The sequence below is a fragment of the Scyliorhinus canicula genome, chromosome 4 (assembly GCF_902713615.1).
Source record: "Scyliorhinus canicula chromosome 4, sScyCan1.1, whole genome shotgun sequence".
In the NCBI taxonomy this organism is placed as follows: domain Eukaryota; kingdom Metazoa; phylum Chordata; class Chondrichthyes; order Carcharhiniformes; family Scyliorhinidae; genus Scyliorhinus; species Scyliorhinus canicula.
In genome coordinates, this window is record NC_052149.1 from 173,473,542 (window position 1) to 173,495,392 (window position 21,851).

Genomic DNA, 21,851 nt, shown 5'->3' on the forward strand with positions numbered 1-21,851 from the left:
AATTGCTTCACAGCCTCAGGGTCCCAGATTCGATTCCAGCTTGGGTCACTGTCTGTACGGAGTCTGCACATCCTCCCTGTGTGTGTGTGGGTTTCCTCCGGGTGCTCCGGTTTCCTCCCACAGTCCAAAGATGTGCAGGTTAGGTGGATTGGTCATGATAAATCGCCCTTAGTGTCCACAATTGCCCTTAGTGTTGGGTGGGGTTACTGGGTTATGGGGATAGGGTGGAGGTGTTGACCTTGGGTAGGGTGCTCTTTCCAAGAGCTGGTGCAGACTCGATGGGCCGAATGGCCTCCTTCTGCACTGTAAATTCTATGAAACAGATGTGCTCCCACATGACAGAGTATCCAAACATAACAGTGTACCAGCAAATCAGATCAAAGTTGGGAAAATAGTAACTAATGGCTCCTTACCTGATTGCACACAGTGTTCATAATAAGATAAATTAATTGACAGCACAAATAGAAGTAAATAAGTATATGACATGGTTGCAAAGTGACCACAAATATTAAAGGCATTCAACATTTATAGAACAGGAAGAAAGAAATAGGAAAAGGTTAATAAAATATGATTCAGTACAGTCGTGAAAGATTATCCTGGTTTGGAAAATCAAAATGTCGAATTGGTTTGGGTAGAGATAGGAAATAGCAAGGGAAAGATGTCACTGATGTGAGTAGTTTATAAAACTCCTGACGTGTATGCTGCAGGACAGAGAATAAATCAAGAAACAATGGGGGCTTGTCAGGTACTGCAATGATTGTGGGAAATTGTAATCTTCATATTCTTTGGATTAATCGAATTGGCAAGAGTAGCTGATTGATGAGCTCATAAAATATATTTGGGGCAGTTTCTTCAAAAAACATGCTTAAATTACCCTTTAATGTCCACCAGTTAGGTGGTATTACGGGGTTGCAGGGGAGTGGGCCTAGGTATGGTGCTCTTTCAAAGGGTCAGTGCAGATTCGATGAGTCAAATGGCCTCCTTCTGCACTTTAGGGATTCTGTGATTCTATGAAACCAACCAGCAAACGGCTGTTTTAGATAAATGGGATTAGTTATGAGCTCATTGTAAAGGATCCTCTAGATGGGAGGGATCGCAACATGACAGAGTTTCACATTCAGTTTGAGGGTGAGAAATCTGGCGGAGGCAAAGTAGACTACAGTGGGCTGGGAAGATGGATTAAAAGGTGAGATGGCACAGATGCAGTGGCACGCATTTGAGGAGATAGTTCGTAACTCGCAGCAAAGATAAGATGAAAAAGAAACTCCATGAGATGGATCCACATCCATAGCTAACTATGGAACTAAGGATGGTATCAAAGTGAAAGAAAAGATGTACAATGTTGTGAAGATTAGTTGCAGAGCAGAAGATTGGAAACATTTTAGAAACCAGCAGAAAATGACTTAAAATAAAGAAAGAGAGAGAAATTAGAGTATTAGAGAAAATCAGAAAGACTTATAAAAAGACAGTAAAAGTTTACACAAGAATATAAAGAATATAGAAACGACGAGAGCAATTAAAGTGTCGTTCCCTTAAAGGGTGGGACTGGAGAATTAATAATAGGAAACAAGGAAATGGCAGAGACTGTGAACAGTATTTTCTATATTTTCCAAGCTGAAGGAACAGAAAGAATCCTAAGAATAGTAGGAAATCAAGAGGCAGAAGGGAGGGGGGAATGTAAAACAATCACAATCACATAAAATCCCTACAGTGCAGAAAGAGCCATTCGGCCTATCGAGTCTGCACTGACACTCCGAAAGAGCACCCTACCAAGGCCCATGCCCACCCTATCCCTGCAACCCCACCTAACTCTTTGGACGGGAAGGGGAAATTTATCATGGTCAATTCACCTAACCTGCACATCCTTGCATTGTAGAATGAGACTAGAGCACCCGGAAGAAACCCACGCAGACACAGGGAGAATGTGCAAACTCCACACAATCACAAAAAGCCGGAATCAAACCCGGGTGCTTGGCGCTGTGAGGCGCCAATGCTAACCACTGTGCCACCCGAAAGAAAAAAACACTTTGAAAACTAATGGGACCAATGGTGGACAAATCCCATGCACCTGATGACCTGCATATTACAATCTTCAAGAAAGTGGCCGCAGGGACATTGGATGCAGTGATTGTAGTATTCCAAAATTCCCTAGCTGCTGGAAGGTTCCCCTCGGCTTGGAAAGCCGCAAGTGTACCATCACCTTTCAAGAAAGGAGGGAGACAGCAAGACATGGGAAACTATAGGCCAGGTTGTCTAACATCTGTCATTGTGAAAATATTAGAATCCAGTTTTAAGGAGGAAGTAGCAGGGCATTTAGAAAATCACAATAGAATCAAGTAGAGTCAGCATGGTTTTGTGAAAGGGAAATCAAGTTTTACAAATTAATTAGAGTTCTTTCAGGTTGTAACAAGCACTGTGGATAAAGGAGAACCAGTAAATGTAGGGTATTTTGATATCCAAATGAATTGTGTCCCATGTTATTGTGGGAGGCGAGTGAGGAAATTGCAGGGGCTCTGACCCAAATGTTTAATTCCTCTCTGGCCACGGGGGAGGTGTCAGAGGACTGGAGAACAGCGAATGTGGTTCCGATATTTGAGAAGGGTTTTAGAGATAATCCTGGGGACTACACACCAGTGAGTCTCACGTCAGTAGTAGGGAAACTATTGGAGTAAATTCTGAAGGAGAGAATCTATCTCCACTTGGAGAGGCAAGGTTTGATCAGGAATAGTCAGCATGGCTTTGTCAGAGGGAGGTCATGCCTAACAAATATGATTGAATTTTTTGAGCAGGTGACCAGGTGTGTACATGAGGGTAGTACAGTTGATGTTGTTCGTATGGATTTCAGCAAAGCCTTATAAAGAACTTATAAGGAAGGCAAAAGCACACGGGATACAGGGTGATTTGATAAAGTGGAAACAAAATGAGCTTAGTTGCAGGAGACAGAGGGTGATGACAGATGGCTGCTTTCGTGACAGGATGCCAGTGTCCAGTGGCAGACCACAGGAATCTGTACTGGGTCCCCTATACAGGGTTAGGTGGGGTTACTGGGTTACAGGGATGGGCTTAAGTAGGGCCAGTGCAGACTCGATGGGCTGAATGGCTCCTTCTACACTGTAAATTCTATGAATTCTATGAATTTGTCATTTGTACACATGACCTAAATGACTACATAGATAGGATCAATAAGTTTGTAGATGACACAAAGATTGGCTGGGTGGTTAACAGTGAGGTTGAGTGTCTTGGGTTACGGGAAGATGTAGGTGAAATGGTCAAATGGATAGATACGACAGATGGAATTAAACCCTGAAATGTGTGAGGTGATACAGTTTGGAAGGAAAAATTTGACAAGGGAGTGTTCAATGTATGACATAACACTGGGAAGTTCTGAGGAACAAAGGGACCTTGGTGTGTTTGGCCATAGATATCTGAAGGAAGAAGGGCAGGTTAATAGGGTGGTGAAAAAGGCATATGGGACGCTTGCCTTTATCAATCAAGGCAAATATTACAAAATTAGGGAGGTCATGTTGGAGTTGTATAGAACTTTGGTGAGGCCACAGCTGAAGTACTAGGTTAAATTTTGGTCACCACATTATCGGAAGGATGTGACTGCACTAGAGGGTGTGCAGAGGAGATTCACCAGGATAATGCCTAGGATGGAACATTTAAGTTATGAAGAGAGATTAGATTGGCTTAGGTTGTTTTCATAGGATTCAGGAAGACTGAGGGGTGACCTGCTCAAGGTGTACAAAATTATGAGAGGCGTAGACAGGGTGGAAGATAGGAAGTAGCTGTTCTCCTTAGCTGAAGGGTCAGTCATGAGGGAACATAAGTTCAAGGTGAGGGGCAGGAGGTTTAGGGAGGATGTGAGGAAAACCTTTTTACCTAGAGGGTGGTGATGGTCTGGAGTGCACTGCCTCAGAAGGTGGTAGAGGCGGGTTGCCTCACATCCTTTAAAATGTATGTGGATGAACACTTAGCACGTCATTACATTCAAGGCTATGGGCCAAGTGCTGGCAAATCGGATAAGGTAGGGCAGGTCAGGTAATCTACATGTGTTGGTGCAGACTCGATGGGCTGAGTGGCCTCTTCGGCACTGTATTTTCTGTGATTCAGTGATCCTTTGTATAAGATTCCATAGAGAGTTGAGTAGCTATCTCTTCAAGACATATCCCTTGTTCCCTAGAATCGATCCATGGACTTTCAGAGGTGGAGTGAAAGTCTGGACTGCTGGAGGATTAAAGAGTCATGGGGGTGAATTCTCCAACTCCTCAGCCGCATGTTCTTTGGTGGCGTGCCTTCGATGGCAGTGGGATTCTCTGTTCCTGCCGCCGGACAATGGGATTTCCCATTGTAACCAGCCAACGCCGCTGGGAAACCCACGGGCGGGGGTGCGCTGGTGTCAGAACAGAGAATCCCGCCGGTGGAGAGTTCACCCTATGGCATCAGCCAGGAAAGTGAACACATTCATGGAGGGAACTCTTGATGTGGTTGCAGACCAGTTCTACTTTAAGAGAGAGGAAGCCTTTCCTGTTTATGAATTTCACTGGATGGTTTCATCACTACATTGATGATGCTTTCCACCTGGGGAATCCAGTGATTGCCGCAAAATTGCCCGTGAGGCTACATCTGTTGTGAAATGAAGAATGACTGTATTGTCCAGCTCAGTGATCAGTGAGATGCAGTAGTGTTCAGCCATTTGTGAGATACCATCAGGTCCACAGAAAAGAACCAGAAGTGAAGAGATCCAGGGCACAATTGTACAGCTGCGTCACGCTTGAGTGAGAGCACAACACAGCATTTGATCATGAAAGAGGCCAAAATTGGGAACAGAGCCGGGTGCCAATCCGTTTGTGATCTAACCGGCCTGTTGCCCATGGCGAAATAATGATCCAGCCATAGCATGGAGAGAAACCAGTAAGCGCCATTTAAAGCCAATCACCATTCAATTAAAGGGAATGACCCCCTATCTAACGGTCTCTCGTGATCTAACCGCCTCCCCAGCAAGTGGTCACGAGGATGCCAATCAGCATCTGGACACCTTTTTAAAAATGTGAAGCTGGCAGAACGTCTGCTGTGGGGATCCGAGGAGGTGAACAGCCATCTTTGTTCCCTGGCAGTGACCCAGGGTGCATTGGGGTTGCTGCCCCTGTGTTTGGGCACGTAGGGCGTGGTGCGGGAGCCCCCGCGGAGGGCGGCCTCAGTAAGAGGGAGAGTGAGCCACCATTGGTGGAGGAGTGGGGCCACCCCTGGGCTGGGAGGGGTGGTGGATCCCTAAGTGCCTGTGGGCCTGCTATGCCATCCCCTGGATCGTGTGTACCATAGGCTCTGCCTGTCTGTCCCACCAACAATCCATAATTCCTGCTGACTATGGAGGCCTTTGGCCCTGTGGCTGAAGCCTATTGCTAATAGGGAATCGGCAATAATAGTTAAGTGAGCACTTCACAGCTCCTAAGTGGCTCGGTGTGCCATATAGCATGTGAGAGTTATTACCTGTGGCAGTATGACTAGGGGTATTACGGTACCTTAGAAGTGAGCTGCTATTGGTGCAGAGGACTCGCTGCCCAATGGCACGGGTAAGTTATGTGCCTCTCAGCCAACTGGCTGAGACGTAGGTAGCTCTGCCTACAAGGCGGGATATAAGAACCCGTGCTTCCCGGCAGTCAGCCATTTCTTCTGTACGTCTGCTGCCGGGCACACATCTTGTGCATTAAAGCCTATTGTTTGGATCTCATCTTCGTCTCGTGTCCAATTGATGGTGCATCATTACCTCGCATCCCAATCAGACCATGAGGCCTCAACAATGTGCCTGAAGACTGTAGGAAACAACGTCACGGATGCAGCAGCCAACATCTGAACACCAGGAGCTGGGCCCCAGCACCTTGGTATTTCCGTGACCAGAGGGTGGGTTTGTGCATTGGGCAGGGGACCGGCACCCAATCCAGGTAACGTTATTGTGCGGGTGTCTGGGGTATAGGGCCTGGGTCCAGTGAACAGAGGCCCACGCTGTGGCCAGGGGTGGGTGGGCAGGGAGTATCGGATGGCAAGGGATGATGCGGGGGGGGGAGCCATGGGGGAATAAAGGGTCTTGGGGTGGAAGACTCCACTAGTCGGCAGTCGTACAGTTTCTCCATTCCTTGCAGATATTACGCAGGATGGAAGATACCTTGGATCCCACAGAGGCTGCTCTCATGGTGTTATGGCAGGACAGGCAGCCAGGCGCTGGAGAAGCTGGTGGCAGCAGCATCGAGAAGAGGCTCGTGGTGGTGGCCCATGTGCAGGGCCCCTCCCCACACCCAGAAGACCCGGCCGCCCATCAAACCAGGGAGGGAACCAAAGGGGTAGGCCGGTGACAGCCCAAGGTTTACAGGCCTCGCTGGTCTTTCGAACAGATTACGGACAGCATGTGGCGCAGGAGGCTCCGCCTCAACAAGGGGATGGTGCGGCATCTGTGCCATGTTCACGCAGACTTGGCACCACGTGAAAGAGGAGGATACCCATTTCCGGTGGCTGCCAGGATCACCACAGCCCTGAACGTTTGCGCTGCAGGATCCTTCCAGGGCCTGAGTGAGGGCGTGTGCAGCATCTCACAAGCTACAGCCCAAAAGTGCACCCATGAGGTCACTGATGTCCTGTTCGCCCAGGCAACAAACTATACAAACTATATAAACTTTGACATGGATCAGGCCCAACAGAATGCCCGGGCAGTGGGATTCTCTGCCATTGACGTGATGCCTCAGGTCCAGGCGTAATAGATGGCACCTTGTGGTCACTGGGCCATCTGGGAATACCCCACATTAACAGGAAGCGGTTCCACCCCTGTGCGAACACCATATCAAGATCATGCAGGTGTGTGCACGTTTCCCAGGGAGTGTGCATGACAGCTACATCCTGGGACAGTCGGACATCCTGGGGCAGCACAATGATCTGGAGGATGGAGGACAGGCGCCAGCGGCGAGCGTCCTGCAAGCCAGGAGGGCAAGGGAGGCCCTCATCCACGCTTCACATAGGATGTGGCTTCAACCATCATCTCCCCCCCACCCCATTACCCTTTTCCACCCTCCCAGCGCCTGTGTAACATCACCCCAGGGTGAATGGACTGTGTTGGCCCTGTTAGTGGTGTGGTGATATGATCTGCATACTTGTCTGCCATTGGGCCAGAACGTCGGCTTACCATTGGCCCTGGTCGGTCATGTGCCTCTCGACCGATTGGCCGAGAGGCTGAGTTAACCACGCCTCTATTAACGAGGTATAAATGGTCAGACGCCTGACGATCGTCCCTTTCCATTGTAGACGATCGCAGAGCTGTGTTCTAGTCAATTAAAGCCAGACTTTGGTAAATCACTCGCCTCGCATACAATTGATGGTACATCAAGTGGGTCACTGTCGAAGGCAGGAGGGTGATGATAACCTGTTGAGAGCTGAGCGCTGGTGCTCCTCAATCTACCATAGTCTGACTCCTGCCTCTGCGAAGTGCTCGCTCACACCTATCAGTACACGGTATGTCTTTGGTGGTGGAAATCCAGGAGGAGCTGGAGTAGACGATTGGAGGTCAGCCCGCATAGTGGAAGAAAGTACCACAGGTGTCATATTTCTCAGGTGCAACAATTTTAATGCCGTAAATGTGTACGCCCAACCGCCCCTAGCCCCCGATGATGCTGGCTCACCCCTTCCCCTCCAACCCCACCTTCCCCCCAAGGCCCTCTCATTGATCCTCGACCTGCATAGCCTTCTGTGCTCTACTATTGCATCTCTGGGTGTCCCCAGGATGCGGCTCAGAGGTGGAGACAGCCTGTTGCCTACTGCGAATTGTGATCTTTGATGCCCCTGGTGGGCATCCCCTGGGGGCCCTGGTGCCAGAGGGCTCCTACCCATTTTCCGGCTGCACATGCCTCGCCGTGCCACTTTGTTCTGGGTGCTGACTCCGAGACATGCCTTTGTCAGTGATGTGTCAGGCAGGTTGGTTCAATGTGGACTACACTCGATGCGGGGAAGTTAGAAACAGACGTCTAACACAGGAGAAGATCTAACACTGTTTTATTCAACTATAGAACTGCTGTACATATTCAGCTATGGGTCGACACTATGCTGATCTGACTGGTGACCTTGTAGTAGCCTGACCAGACTTACTAGCTACCCCATGGTGTTTGCACTGGCTAGCTCGTGGACTCAGACTGTCTCGGTAGCTGGGTCCCGAGAGAGCGGGAAACCTAGTGCCCTCTGGCTTTATAGTGGTAGTGTCCTGTCTGGTGATTGGCTGTACTGTGTTGTATGCTTCCTAGTCATCCTATGTGTCAATCACTGCCTGTCTACATCTCATTATATACATGAGTGGGGTAGCGGGCAGAACAGGGTGGCACCATGTCATCTGGGACATCCGAGCAGCAGCTGGGTCCATCCAGGCCGGGTCGCCCCAGGAGGCGCGCGGCAACGGTGACCCTTGTCGCAGGGCAGAAGTCTCAGGAGGCCACCTCCACCCCTGCTGTACGATCTGGGGAACCCTGTAGGCATAGTATTAGGGCCCAAAAGGCCAGAAAGTTAGACACCAGTTGAGTTGGCACAGGTGCGGGGCACAGCTTAGCTATAAAGGCGAGGGCACAGGCTATTTATTTTTTCAAAATAAACACCTGTTACCACCTTTAAACCCTGCCGCCGTGCTCTCTCTGATGGGTTTGTGGGGTGGACTGGTCCGGGCTGACCGGGAGGGGGTGGTACTGGCACAGGCCCTATGGTTGGACCGTGTTCTCCACCCCACCCCCACCCGCACCCCGACCGTCCCCAGCACCCCTACCCCAGTGATTCGGTGCGATTTTGAGATTGAATGGCCAGCTCGCGTGCAGGGATCGCCCAGATGGAAGGTGCTACCGTGGGCATGAATCAGATGTTGTCATACAATGTGGAGCACCAGAGCTCATAGCAGGGCGGGTTGACATCATCCTCCATCCCAAAGACCAGACCCGCTGTTACTGTAAACCCAGGGCCCCCACCCCATAGCTCTGCAGGTATGTAAAAAGGAGGGGGTTGCAAGCGAGGGGGTGGGGGGGGGGGGGGGTGGGGTGGGTTGGGTTTGGGATGTGGCAACCCCCTCCCTCCTAGTTGGTGTACCTGGAGGCGACCAGAGCGGCCCATTCGCGTTGGCCCTGGTGCACGCATCGTGCGCCCCCCCCCCCGCCTGCCTGGGCCCATGTCCTGCTCAGAGTCCCCTTCCCCCACATCCTTCTCGTTGGACGAGGCCTGCCCTTCCTCCTCATCCTTGTCATCCAGCACATCGCCCCTCTGGTGCACAATGTTGTGGAGGATGCAGCAGGCTGCCACGATGCGGGTGACCCTCTCAACCTCATACTGGGGGCCCCCTCCAGAATGGTCCAGGCACCTGAACTGCATTTTTAGGATACCGAATCATCGCTCGATCACACCCCTGGTCGCTGTATGGGCGCTGTTGTAGCCGGGTCTCCGTCTGGGTGGTCTGTGGCCTCCGGATAGGTGTCATCAGCCACGGCCGCAGGGGGTAACCCCTGTCACCCAGGAGCCACCCTCTCAGCTGGGGGCGGTGTGCCCCTTGAACATGTTAGGGATCGAAGAGTGTGCCAGGATGAAGGAATCGTGCACACTGCCCGGGTATCGGATGCATAGGTGAACGATGCGCAGCTGATGGTCAAAGACCAGATGGATGCGTACAACCCCTTTTGGTTCGTGTTCAGCGACCAATTATCCGCAGGTACCTGTGGGGGACATGCATCCCGTCTGTTGCCCCCTGGACCTGGCACATCCTGGCAATGGAGGCAAAACCTGCTGCTTAGGCATCCTGGTGGGCTCGGTCTATATCTAAATGGATGTATTGATCCGCCTGGGCATATAGGGCCTCCCCGATGACACGGATGCACCTGTGCACCAAGGTCCGTGAGATCCCTGACAGATCCCCACTCGGTGCCTGGATGGACCATAGATGTTCAGGGCGACTGTCATCCTGACGGTCACCGGGAGTGGGTGTCCTCCACCATACCCCCGCGCTGCCAGATGTACTATCATCCAGCAGATATGTCGCACTATCTCTCTGCTCAGCCGGAGTCTCCGACGGCATGTCCAGTCTGACAGCTCCTCAAATGTCAGGCGGTGCCGGTACACACAAGACCTCATGCAGCACCTCCTTGGCACCTCCCACTCCTCAGCCTGTGCGGCTGCCACCAGCCCCTCTGCAGCCCGCTCCACTTTGGCCAAACAGCTGCTGCACACTCTGCTGCTGCCCGCTCCGCTGTTGCAGCTTCCCCCCCCTCTACGAGCGGCATTTGTTCATATGGCTGCAGGGCATGTCGCAGAGTTACAACCATCACCAGGGCAGCCAGCATTGCTGGTCGAACTCCAAACGCTGTTGTCTGCAGGAAGTGAATGGCCAACCTGTTAGCATGGTGCATACCCCCATGCCCAATCAGGTTCCATGGGCTACACAGTGGCCCTGGTTGGCAGTTATGGCTCTGCCCCTGCATGTCCCCCCCTCCCACACCCTCACTCCTGCCCCGTTGGTGGCCAGCACCCTGGGGGCCTCTGGCCCTAGCGCCCGTCCCTGATACCAGGGGTACCATTGGCTGGCACTGCCTTCACGGGGGGCTGCCATGGGTGTGGCCTTGGGTGGACCGCCGCTGCGTGGCGGCCGATTGGGCATGGTGTCTGGGGTGGGGGGGCCGTGAGGCATGGGTTGAGGTTTGGGGGTGGGCGCACCCAAATGGCCAGAGTGGGTAGTCAGTGAGTGCGCAGCCAGGTAGTCACTGTAATGGCAGTCAGTGCTTGGGCAATGTCCCAGTTCTGTGTGTGTGTGTGGGGGGGGGGGGGGGGGGGGGGGGTCACCCCGGCCTGGGGGGGGGGGTGCGGCACCCTGGCCGCTCGTCATGCTCCCCCCTCCCCTGGTCCTGGCAGGGGGCCCCATGTCCCAGCCAGCAGGTCCAGTCTGGGCCGGCAGCCCGCAGTTGCCCCTCTCTGTGCCCCTATCTCTCTCCCTCTCTCTCAGCAGCCACGATGCCAGATTCACGATTTTTGAAATGACAAGTGAACCGCGCCATCGGGAACTTGGCCCATCGGAGGCGGAGAATCGCGGAGGCCCCGGAGAATACAGGGTCAGGCCCGCTAATGATATGCAAATGGCGTTTAAACGCCGTGCAATGGGGTGCCAGAAAATCGCGATTTGGCGTCAAACTGCACCAATTTCGGCATTGGAGACTATTCCCCGCCCAATTGCATTTCCCGATTTCAGCGTTGGCCGACGGAGAATCCTGCCCCAAGACTTGTCTGTGGTCTTCTGGTCAAACAATGTGTGTATTTAAATAATTTAGTTGAGAAAGAGTCAAATGAATTAGAAATGGGGGTGGGGGGTAATTTTTAATTGATCGGGGGTGGTTGGGGCTAGGGAACGAGCTTGCTGCTACCCATCAAATCTGTGCATTTAGTTGGTGCAATCTACTCAGTTTTATCCACCATACAAAACTTTTATCTCTGCCCATTTGATGCTTGTTGCCTCATTTTTCAGGAACACAAAGGTGTGACATATTATCAAGTAGATAAAAACAAAAGTGCCGAAAACACTTGATCATCCTGAACCCAGTAACCACATACAGACTCTTAACTATAACATTGCCCAGGCTAGTCTTATCCGCTTTATTTTCTATTGATATGTTGGATCGGAAAAGATTCCATTTTTGCATCAGTCGGACATGTTGCTGTATCTGTCTTACAGATATAAATCAGGCACAACTACAACCAAATTAACAAGGTGGAGCCTTCTGCAAGCTGTACCGAGGCATACATGCTATCTTTAAACTGGACAAGGTCTATTATTAAGCAGTGACCTCAAATGAACCCATGCTTGATAACAAAATTAAAAGAAGGCTTCTGTACCCATTTCTGTGCCAAATTCCTAAATATGTTTGGACTAGTCAGAGCTTTAGGATGTAGAAGCATTAAAGAAGCTGCTGGAGACTACTCAAACACTTCCTATTTATTTATTTATGGGCGTGAACTGATAAAAGGCAAGTTTTGGACTGTTATCAAGTAGCACCAGACCCAAACGTTTATGAGGAATGGACCCTTCACCTCACGAGTGATGACTCTGACCAATAAATGTTTTTTTATGTTAAAACAAATTTTAATTTAAGCACAGAATTAATCACATTAAAATATAAGAAATAGCTTTACAATTAACAGTAATACAGTTCTTAAATAAAAGGAAAAACTTGAACTTGCTATCTATACCTGCCGCTAATTCCAATTAAGCATTCCAATACAGTTCAAATGCCACTTATAAATAAAGTTCACAAAACAGGTTACTTGCTTAGCTGTGCAGACCTTTGGTGAGAGTTTCTTTCAGGAGCAGATTCAGTACACTCCTGATCAATCTAAACTGCTGTTCAATTCCAAAATCCTATAACAGACTACAAAACTGCAGTCAGGCCTGGTTCCTTCCATTAATTGCATCATATGTATACCACTAAGTTCCATGACCTGCTTAACTAGGACTAAATACAATCCCTCATAAATTATTTACACAGCAGGGAATTTCCAGCAATAAAAACACTTTCCATTTGTCTTTTATCTGTAACCAAGTAAGTGGTCAGAAACACTAATTACCTCACCTTTTATGACTTCTTAATTGCAGCTTTAGTAGAAACACTGCCTGTATGTATTTTAACCAGGGTTTTTAATAACATTACTGCAACAGAAATGAAATATAATATATCCAGTTATCATTTGTGTAGATTTCCAGACAGGGACTGCAAAACAGTCATGCTGCAAAATTGTCCTGTATCTCTACTTGCCTCAGCACTACAGGAACCAGATGATGACATAAATGGTAGAAGAATGGGTGGGAGAGGGGGATGGTGGTGGTGGTGGCCTGCCCGACAATTTCCTACGCAGCATCTACCTTCACCCAGTACCAGTAGACCATTCTAGCCATCTTTGAGCCCCCAAGCTGCTCAATGACAATGTCCATCAATTGTCACATGGATGATGACTCCCCTCTGCTACCTGACCACATGTAACAGCGCTACCATAATGATAGCCAGGTTGCAATTTTGAATATCCTGCTGCAGGCTATCAGCAGCCTGAAACAATGTTTGTGCTACTTAGACAACCTGGGGAGATCTGGATTGTGCTTCATAATGCATGGTGATCTACTGCATTCCCCAGCTCAATCTGGTCATCATGATGGGCCCATCCTTGCGAGCAGGGCTTCACCAACCACCGCAGGAGAAAGAAGACGAGGAAGAGGGAGGGTAGAGGCAGGGAGAAGGTATCCAGCACACCATTGTTCCATACAGGCCGGCCGTGAGCATCTGATCAAGATACGGTTCCCCAGAAAATATCTCAAATTGCAGTTGCTCCACACTTCCCCAGCTTTCAACATCTTTAGAACAAATCATAAATTCTCTCAAGCAAAATCCTCAAAATAAAAGAGATAACAAGGCAAACATTCCATATCAACTTTATCCAACAATGCTTCCATATACACACAATACTCAACTATTCACCCATATACATTCTCTTAGTTTCGTGGGTGCCGTTCTCTGGTCTAGTGCTCTGATGTAGCATTACCCCAGTGACTGCAGGTTGGCTGGTGGAAGGCTGTTGACATTCAGTGAAGAAGATTGCAGATGGCATTGCAGGGTGAATTTAAGTAGCTGTGCCTAGAAGGCCTGACTTCAGATCGCTGCATCTCAACACTGATGGCAGCAGCTTGGGACGACAGCCAACAGTTAGGAACAATGTTGGCAGCTTAAATGTTGTAATCGTAGCACTCTGTGGGAGGTGTGGAAATCTAAAATGGCCAACTGGAGCATGGTGGGATACCTGGCATAAAGATTTAAAATGTCCGATAGAAATTGCTGCAGCTAACTCATTAATTCAGTCAGCAGACAAGTGGCCCCTTGTAAGTTGATTGCACTGTCTGGAATTTAATTGGTTTCCTGACGAGATCACCCTCCCGTTCGTATTGTGACACACACACTTTTTGTCTATAGCAGTATCACTGAGCGCGATGATGTCAATCGATCACCTCGACTTTTATATTGCTAATATATCTATCTCTGTAGAATTATCGCAGAATGCATTGACATCATCTGGTCACCTCTCCTTTGTATCAAATTTTTGTGTATAAAGATCTGTCCTTCCCTTTGTGTGGCAGAGTGTGCCTGGCAGAGACCTATGATTGTAGTGGTCACTCTCCTTGTGTAAGTAAAACTTAATGAACTTAATAGTGTTGTTATCTGTTACATTTTCAGTCTAAAAGTCGTCGGATGTCAACGTTTTGGACAATAAACTGGAGGTTCCACCGAGATCGCTTATCCTGAGCCCAGTAGGAGCGGTCGAAGGTACGTGCTTGGCAGCCAGCTGAGGGCAAGAACTTAAATGGCCGCAAGTGTAAGTTTATACTTTGGGGATTTTCCCAGCGGTTGCCTAGGTTAAGCACATTCCACTCTAGCAAGGCCAGATACTGCGATCTGTAAGACTTAGTACTTCATGACATGGTTATTTTTTTGAAACATTTTCTCTTTCAAATAAAAAAAAGAGAGCAGAGTTTTTGTAAACAAAGGTCCTGAAAGTAACTCCACAGTTAAAAAGGTAAACGGCTGTCGAAGCACACCCTAGAGAGGTTAAAAGGTAAAAGGCTCTGTCGCGGACAGCCTACATGCCGCGAACGTGAAAGAGAGCAAAAGTTAAAGGGTAAAAGGCTCTGTCCCAGGCAACCTTGCACACTGCAACATGTGATGGGAACACAGTCAAAAGTTGGCGGTATTTGTACTGAGGGCTGTATGGAACACCCAAGAAGGATTCGGCCAGGAGTTTAGATCAGTTAGAATTGTATAAGGACTCGATCTATGATCTATAATGGCAAGCAACGTAGATCAAGAATTGATCGTATGTTGCAGGGAAGAAAAACTTCAAAGTCTGTTCTCGACTGCGTGGTTTTGGTAAAACTTTGTTTAATTCGGAAAAACTGTGCACACAGGAGAGACCGACCTCGCGACCATCCTGTAGCTCGCAAAAGTCAGCTCTGATCATAGTCAGAATTACACGCATATATATTTAAAGTTCTTCAGAGTCACAAGCAGGTATTGATGTCACTGAATCATTCGGAACAATACAAAGTGATCAGTATGCATATTTTATGGTCCCCGTAATGGGAAAACGATTAAAGAATACAATGTTTCTTTACAATTTCATGGGTTTGTGCTTATAATATTTAACTTCTTCTGCAGACTGTCTTGTATAATCCTGGGCTAATTCTGTGGCCTGTTTCACTGCCTCTCGAATTATACTGCCCAGTGTCTTGTCAATGTACAGGTAATTGTCCCACCAGGCTCCGAATAAATACCCTGATGTGCTCCCTGGCAGGTGAAATTCTCCCATTGTCATTGAGTCTGTGGCTTGCAAAAAGAAGCTATGGCTGCTACCACAGAGTAAACCCCCTGAAATGATCTCCGTCTCAGGCGTTCTGAAGCACCACTGTGTCGGCCCCACCTGTGTAGCTTTGAAGGCTTCCCGTAAAGGCAGTATGTTGACCATCATTTTGCTGGTATTAGACAGGGGCTTGAGGGTTTTACATGCACACACGATATAATGTATTGATTCTGAATAGCACTCTGCAGTGCTTATGAATGCCAAACCGTCGCTGTGTGCAATGTACCCCCTGGATCCAGTTCGATAGACCCAGCCCTCCTGTACTGTCCCCAGGGATTCAAACCTGTAACTGTCCTCAAAGACGCCCTTTGTTTGACTTTCCTGAGGGGCCGTCATTATGACTCTCATCCCTCCCTCAATCGGTTCGTCGCCTGGCCTGGTGACCACAAGCTCATTCCTGACCCTATGTAAATTTAAAAGTTTTCGCCTGTGTAGGGAGGTGAACAGATGCCGTGGGATGGTTCAGCTTTGATACCATCAATTGCATCCCTTGCCAATGTATCGCAAGCCCTGCCTTTCACTTGCTCTTCTGTGGTGATTATTATCCCTGTTGATAGAATATCTAAGACTCAAACTAGCTCTTCTCCTTGTAGGGTTATGGCAGTCACTGCATATTAGAGCATAGAACATACAGTGTAGAAGGAGGCCATTCGGCCCATCGAGTCTGCACTAACCCACATTAAGCCCTCACTTCCACCCTATCCCCGTAACCCAATAACCCCTCCTAACCTTTTTGGACACTAAGGGCAATTTAGCAATTTTTCCCGCGAGTGACTATCTTGTGAGTCTTCAGGCACTAGGACCCCGGTGGAGCTGTGCCAATTCAATTTCACCGCGTTAGTTTCAAAGTAATTTTCTGCACAGAGCTCTGACTGCTCCTCGAGTAGAACTTCTTTTTGTGTCTATAATAAGACAATTTTGTTTTGTTGAACATACTGGTTTACTACCTCCTAATACTGGTCACATTCGGTCCCCGTGTTTCTGGCCCCTTACTGCCGCAATGCCCCTCTCCACTATCCCAATATAACGTGAGAGCATGTTTTAATTAAGTTTTTCTTGAAAGCGGTATCCTGCTACTGTCCCCATTCTACCTGCTCTCGGGACTGCCTACCCCCCTGGGGTCAGTGATTGCAGCGTCCCCTCAAGCTCTGAATACTTATACACAAAGGCCCTACAGTAGTCGAATAGTCCCCAGTGCTTGCCTGACCCCTCTTGCGGTCTGGGGTTTGGGCATCTCTAAAATGGCTTTCTTCCTTTCTACTGGGATCTTCCTTTCCTCTTGTGTCATCTTAAAATAAAGTAAAAAATCCACAGTCTTCGCTATATGAAAATCCCTGATCAGTAAATCTGATGTGTAGTGAGTTTACAGGGAAAATACTGAAATCTCTATTGATTTGGAACACACAGAACAAAGTTTTTAAATGTAGGTACATCATGGCTGCCTCTAACAAAGGAGCACATGGGCCCAAGTCCATACAGAATGCCTTGTCTTCGCATTTCAATTTAGATTCCTTTCTCTCCTTTTTGTAAAAGAGCAGCCAAGACTATGCTGAGTTCAAACTAATCATTTACAAATCCCAATTTATACATTTTGATTTTGCGTTTTGTTTACTTCCTGAGAATTGTGTTCTAAATAACTTCCACTATGTTAATCATTATTACTGATTTTCTAAAGAACTTTCAAATACTTACCCCATTTTAAATCTCACTTTAACTGCCATGTATACCTCCTAATTGATGTGCAACTTTGTTTTGCAAAACACAACGTTTAAAAAAACTAGGAGCAACCGAGGAAGTTCACGAATTCTTATTAAACACACACACTCATTCATCCACTGAGATCTCCACTCAAACGAAAGGAATTCAAAGCATTATACTTTCATTCTTCTCAACCAACTGGACAATAAAAGTTTGAATTTGCAAAGAAAACACAATGTAAAGGCCGGTGGTCTCCATTTTTCTTTCTTCAAAACTGGAAATAAAACTCAAAGAAAACGTAAATTCTCTCCCAAAAATATAAAGTAATTTTAAACTCTTCTGAAGCCACAGGGGTTTTTCCCACACCCCCAGAATCACCACGCTCGCACTTGAACAATTGCTTTACAGCTTATCCTGCTCCTTAACCTTATATTCCTTAAAACCAATAATTTCCCAATTTATTTCACATATGATTTCAACCATTTCTGAGTTGTTAATTTAGCTCCCCTCTTTTTGAAACTTATAAGACATATCTCTCAATCTATATCTCTGTTGTCTTGGTCTTTCTGACTTTCTCTCTGCCTATTTCTCTGACTCTCTGTCTCTTTCTGTCTCTTTGTCTCCCTGCTGCTCTTACCTTGCTGGTTATTCCTCACGTTTCTAAATGAATTTATTTAGAGCGACCTATTTTGTTACTTTGGGCTGCAATTTGTTTTTGGTCTGACCTGACCACCAAGCCTTTTGCTCAGCTGCGGGTGCATTTGGGTTGTATCCTTTCTCCCTCATCTTTGTAATTAATTTACTGTTGTGGGTGACAATCATCTGCACGATCGAGCCGTCGGGCCCTCGTCTATTTTGCTCTACCTTGCTCTTGATGCCTGTTTTATCTGATCCGGCCATCTCTGTCGTTCACTCTCTCACACACACAAACACACCACTCCTGAGGGGTTCCTCCTCTGCGGCTCTACCCTCTCGCGGTTACTCCTCTGGCTACTCCTTTCTCACACTAGGTGAGATTCTTCTAACTCTTTCTCCCGTGGTATTTTGTCCTACAGGTTTTTAGGGGCTGTTTAGCACAACGCTAAATTGCTGGCTTTGAAAGCAGACCAAGCAGGCCAGCAGCACGGTTCGATTCCCGTAACAGCCTCCCCGAACAGGCGCCGGAATGTGGCGACTAGGGGCTTTTCACAGTAACTTCATTTGAAGCCTACTCGTGACAATAAGCGATTTTCATTTTTCATTTCATTTCTTTTGACCAGGCACTTCAATCTCCAAAGCAAGTTCCTCAGCAAGTTTTCCTTAACTTTACCCGATCCCACACCCCGGTTTCCTCCAACGATTTTTACTTCACCTCATGCGGTCAGACTCTTCCCCTGTTTTGTTCTTTAAGATCGCAACTTATGGCCGGCCAACGGCTAACGTGGAATCGCTCCCGAACTATGGGTGGTAGATTAAAAGACACTCACTCAATTTGTAGCCGGTCGTCCTGTGTTGATCTCCTGCTCTGACTACACCTACTGTTGGAGGGAAGAAAAACCTCAAAGTCTGTTCTCGACCACGTGGTGTTGGTAAAACTTTGTTTAATTCGGAAAAACTGTGTGCACACATGACAGACCGACCCCGCGACCATCCTGTAGCTCGCAAACGTCAGCTCTGATCATAGTCAGAATTACACGCATATATATTTAAAGTCCTCCGGAGTCACAAGCAGGTATTGACGTCACTGGATCATTTGGAACAATACAAAGTGATCAGTATGCATATTTTCCGGTCCCCGTAATGGGAAAATGATTAAAGAATACAATGTTTCCTTACAATCTCATAGGTTTGTAACTTCTAGAAGAGGTGCAAATGTATTGGACAATGAATCCCTTAGACTTACTGGGGCCTCCTGTGTTTCCCTTTTCATATTCAAATGCTCTGTGAGATGATTAAATCATTTCAAATGTGGGTGACTTTAACCCCTTGCTTGCTGGTTTTCCCTTGGTATATGTTTAACCCCTTGCCTGCTGGTTTGCCCTTGACCTGTGCTATGACAATACTTTGAGACATCTTTATGATACCAATCCTGACACATAGCAATTTCTTCCGCCAACACTCCCCACTTTGTATATTTATGATGTGGAGATGCCGGCATTGGATTGGGGTGAGCACAGTAAGAAGTCTTACAACACCAGGTTAAAGCCCTGTGGTGATATGCTTCACTGTAAATACACGAGGGGTTAATGTAAATACATGTAGACTAGATAGACACTAGAGGGAGCACCAGAGACATCATGACACAGACATTCAACCAAAATGCCAGTAAGATAGGACATGACCAATGGGCATTCATGATACACACAGAGGTGACACTATCACAAGGGGTCATTACACCAACCCATATAAAAGGACACAGCACACATGATCTTTCTCTTTCCAGTGGAGACACTCAGTGAGTACACCGTGTTGATTTGGAACACATCACACCCACCACGTGGATTGTAGCAGACTGGTTCGTCAGTCTGAGTAGCTATAGCAGGATTAACAGGAGAGTCGAATCCAAGTAGGATAATCGTTAACAGTTTAATAAATGTGTTAAAGCTATCTCCAATTCTGAACCTTCCTTTGTCAGAGTGCACATCAAGGAAGCAGCTTATGCTAGGTCAAGAGCATAACAAAACATGGTACTCAGGAGTGACCTGTTTAAATCCATATAGTCACAACTCAGCAAACAATGGCAACCAACAACGGCACCCAGGCAAGATGATGTTTGAGATTTTGGTTCCCCAGCAGCTCAGGTACCACAGCAATCTCAGTGAAAACTGGCGTGCGTTCAGGCAGAGATTTGAGATCTACCTGGTAGCGTCCAACCTAGATGGCATCGCGGATGCCGAGAAAATAAAGCTTCTATTTACCATCGCGGGTCCAGAAGCGGCTGAAATCTTCCAGACCTTCAAATACTCAAAGGGGTAAAACAAGAGCGACTTCCAGGTAGTCCTGGACAACTTCCAAGAATTCTGTGAGGAACATGCGAGAAGAACAATAAAAGAGGTGCCAAAACTCACCACGAGGTGAAGGTAGGCTTTCCATCAAAGAAAAAGGCAGTTTTGAATTGCAGCCATCTTGGAAAAGGTGCTGCACATGCGCAGTTGCGCGAAGAGCGCACAGAACGTGAAGGTCCGTTTGTGCGTGAAGCCGCGCATGCGCAATTGCGAAGAAGGCCCCCAGTACAGGAACAGTAATATGCGCATGCGCAATCGCTTCCTGTGCACTACGTCACATGCTTCGTGACATCAGAGGCCCGGATCACGCCCACTTAAAGGGGAAATGTCCCAAAACATGAAAAAAAGTTTTAAAGCAGTAAAACCAGATTATTTCACCTGGAACGACAGCACAATGCCTGTAATTTGACCAGTAGCTGAAAGTAACCTCCGCAGAACCCTGCAACAAGCAGTTAGCACCGCCCAAAGAGATGATACAGTCCTTGAAGACTATGACTCAGACCTTGAATTCTTCTTTGAACATCGCAAACCCAATGCCAGCTCCGACACAAAACGTGATGATATGGTCTTGGAAGACAACGACTCAGACGAAGATTTCACCTTGGGACGTGGCGACCCCAGTACCAAATCCGAACCGCAACTAGACGTGTTGTACATTGAAGACCCCGACGATGAGTTCTTCAGATTTGGGAATCCCAGCATATATGACATCCCGACTCGTGAGTGCAGGATTAAGCTGCGGCCTGACGCTAAGAGACAGAGAGCGGTACAAGCCCACAGAGAGCGGTCTGCTGCCACACAGAGAATGGTCTACGCACCACGAAGAGTCCCTGACTCTACACAGAGAATGGTCAACGTACCACAAAGGGTCCCAGCCTCCACACAGAAAGACTATGACAGTCTGCCATGCTCAACTGCACAGCAAGAAGATTATGACAGTCTATCACGCTCCAGTGAACAAGAAGAAGACTCTGACAGTCGACCCAGCTCAAGTGAATGACAAGAAGACACTGAGGCTCTACCCACTGTATGTGCGACAAGTGTCGACGGCATCCCACTTCCCATGCAGGATGTGCAACGTGACAGACCTCAGCTAGTGTGTGCAGAGGCACTCGATAATCACAGTGAGACTACTGGTGACTCCGGTGACACCACGTTACTTCAAACCTCATTTGCTCGAGCATCTCAACAAGCAAATGCATTCCTGAACGTTTTGACTCCGGACGTGGAGCATCAAGAAACCTCAGCTGACTCAAGTGAACCTGAAATGACTCTGGACGGGGAGCATCAAGGAATCTCAGCCTACTCAGGTGAAACAGACCAGACTCCAGACGGGGAGCATCCACAAGCCAACGATGATTCAAGTAAGCCGGACATGACCTCAGACGGGGAGTGCCGCAAACTCAGTGACGGCACGCTCAAGGAAACAGCAGATGCCATAAAGGACGCTGAGACAAGTAACTGTGTGAAGGACTCGTATTATCCACAGAGTGTGGCCCTTGAGCGCAGCAAACACGGCAACAAAACCAACCAATACAACAACATCAAAGACGATAACAAGAAGCGTACCAAAGGCAACAGCGTCGACAACAAGCACGACAAACACAACGCCACTGGAACTATGACTGGTACAACATGGTATGCCCCTGCAAATGCATGACACTGTTACTGAGCAGCTCAGTACAATGACATACCATGGCAGGACGTCACAGATTGCATACATCG

General features: G+C 47.9%; 1 protein-coding gene across 2 annotated transcripts in view; it reads right to left on the reverse strand.

The window, feature by feature from the left end:
- The window catches only part of htr4 (5-hydroxytryptamine receptor 4), a 301,009-nt gene that overhangs the window by 226,720 nt on the left and 52,438 nt on the right, over positions 1-21,851 (reverse strand). The window lies entirely within an intron of this gene.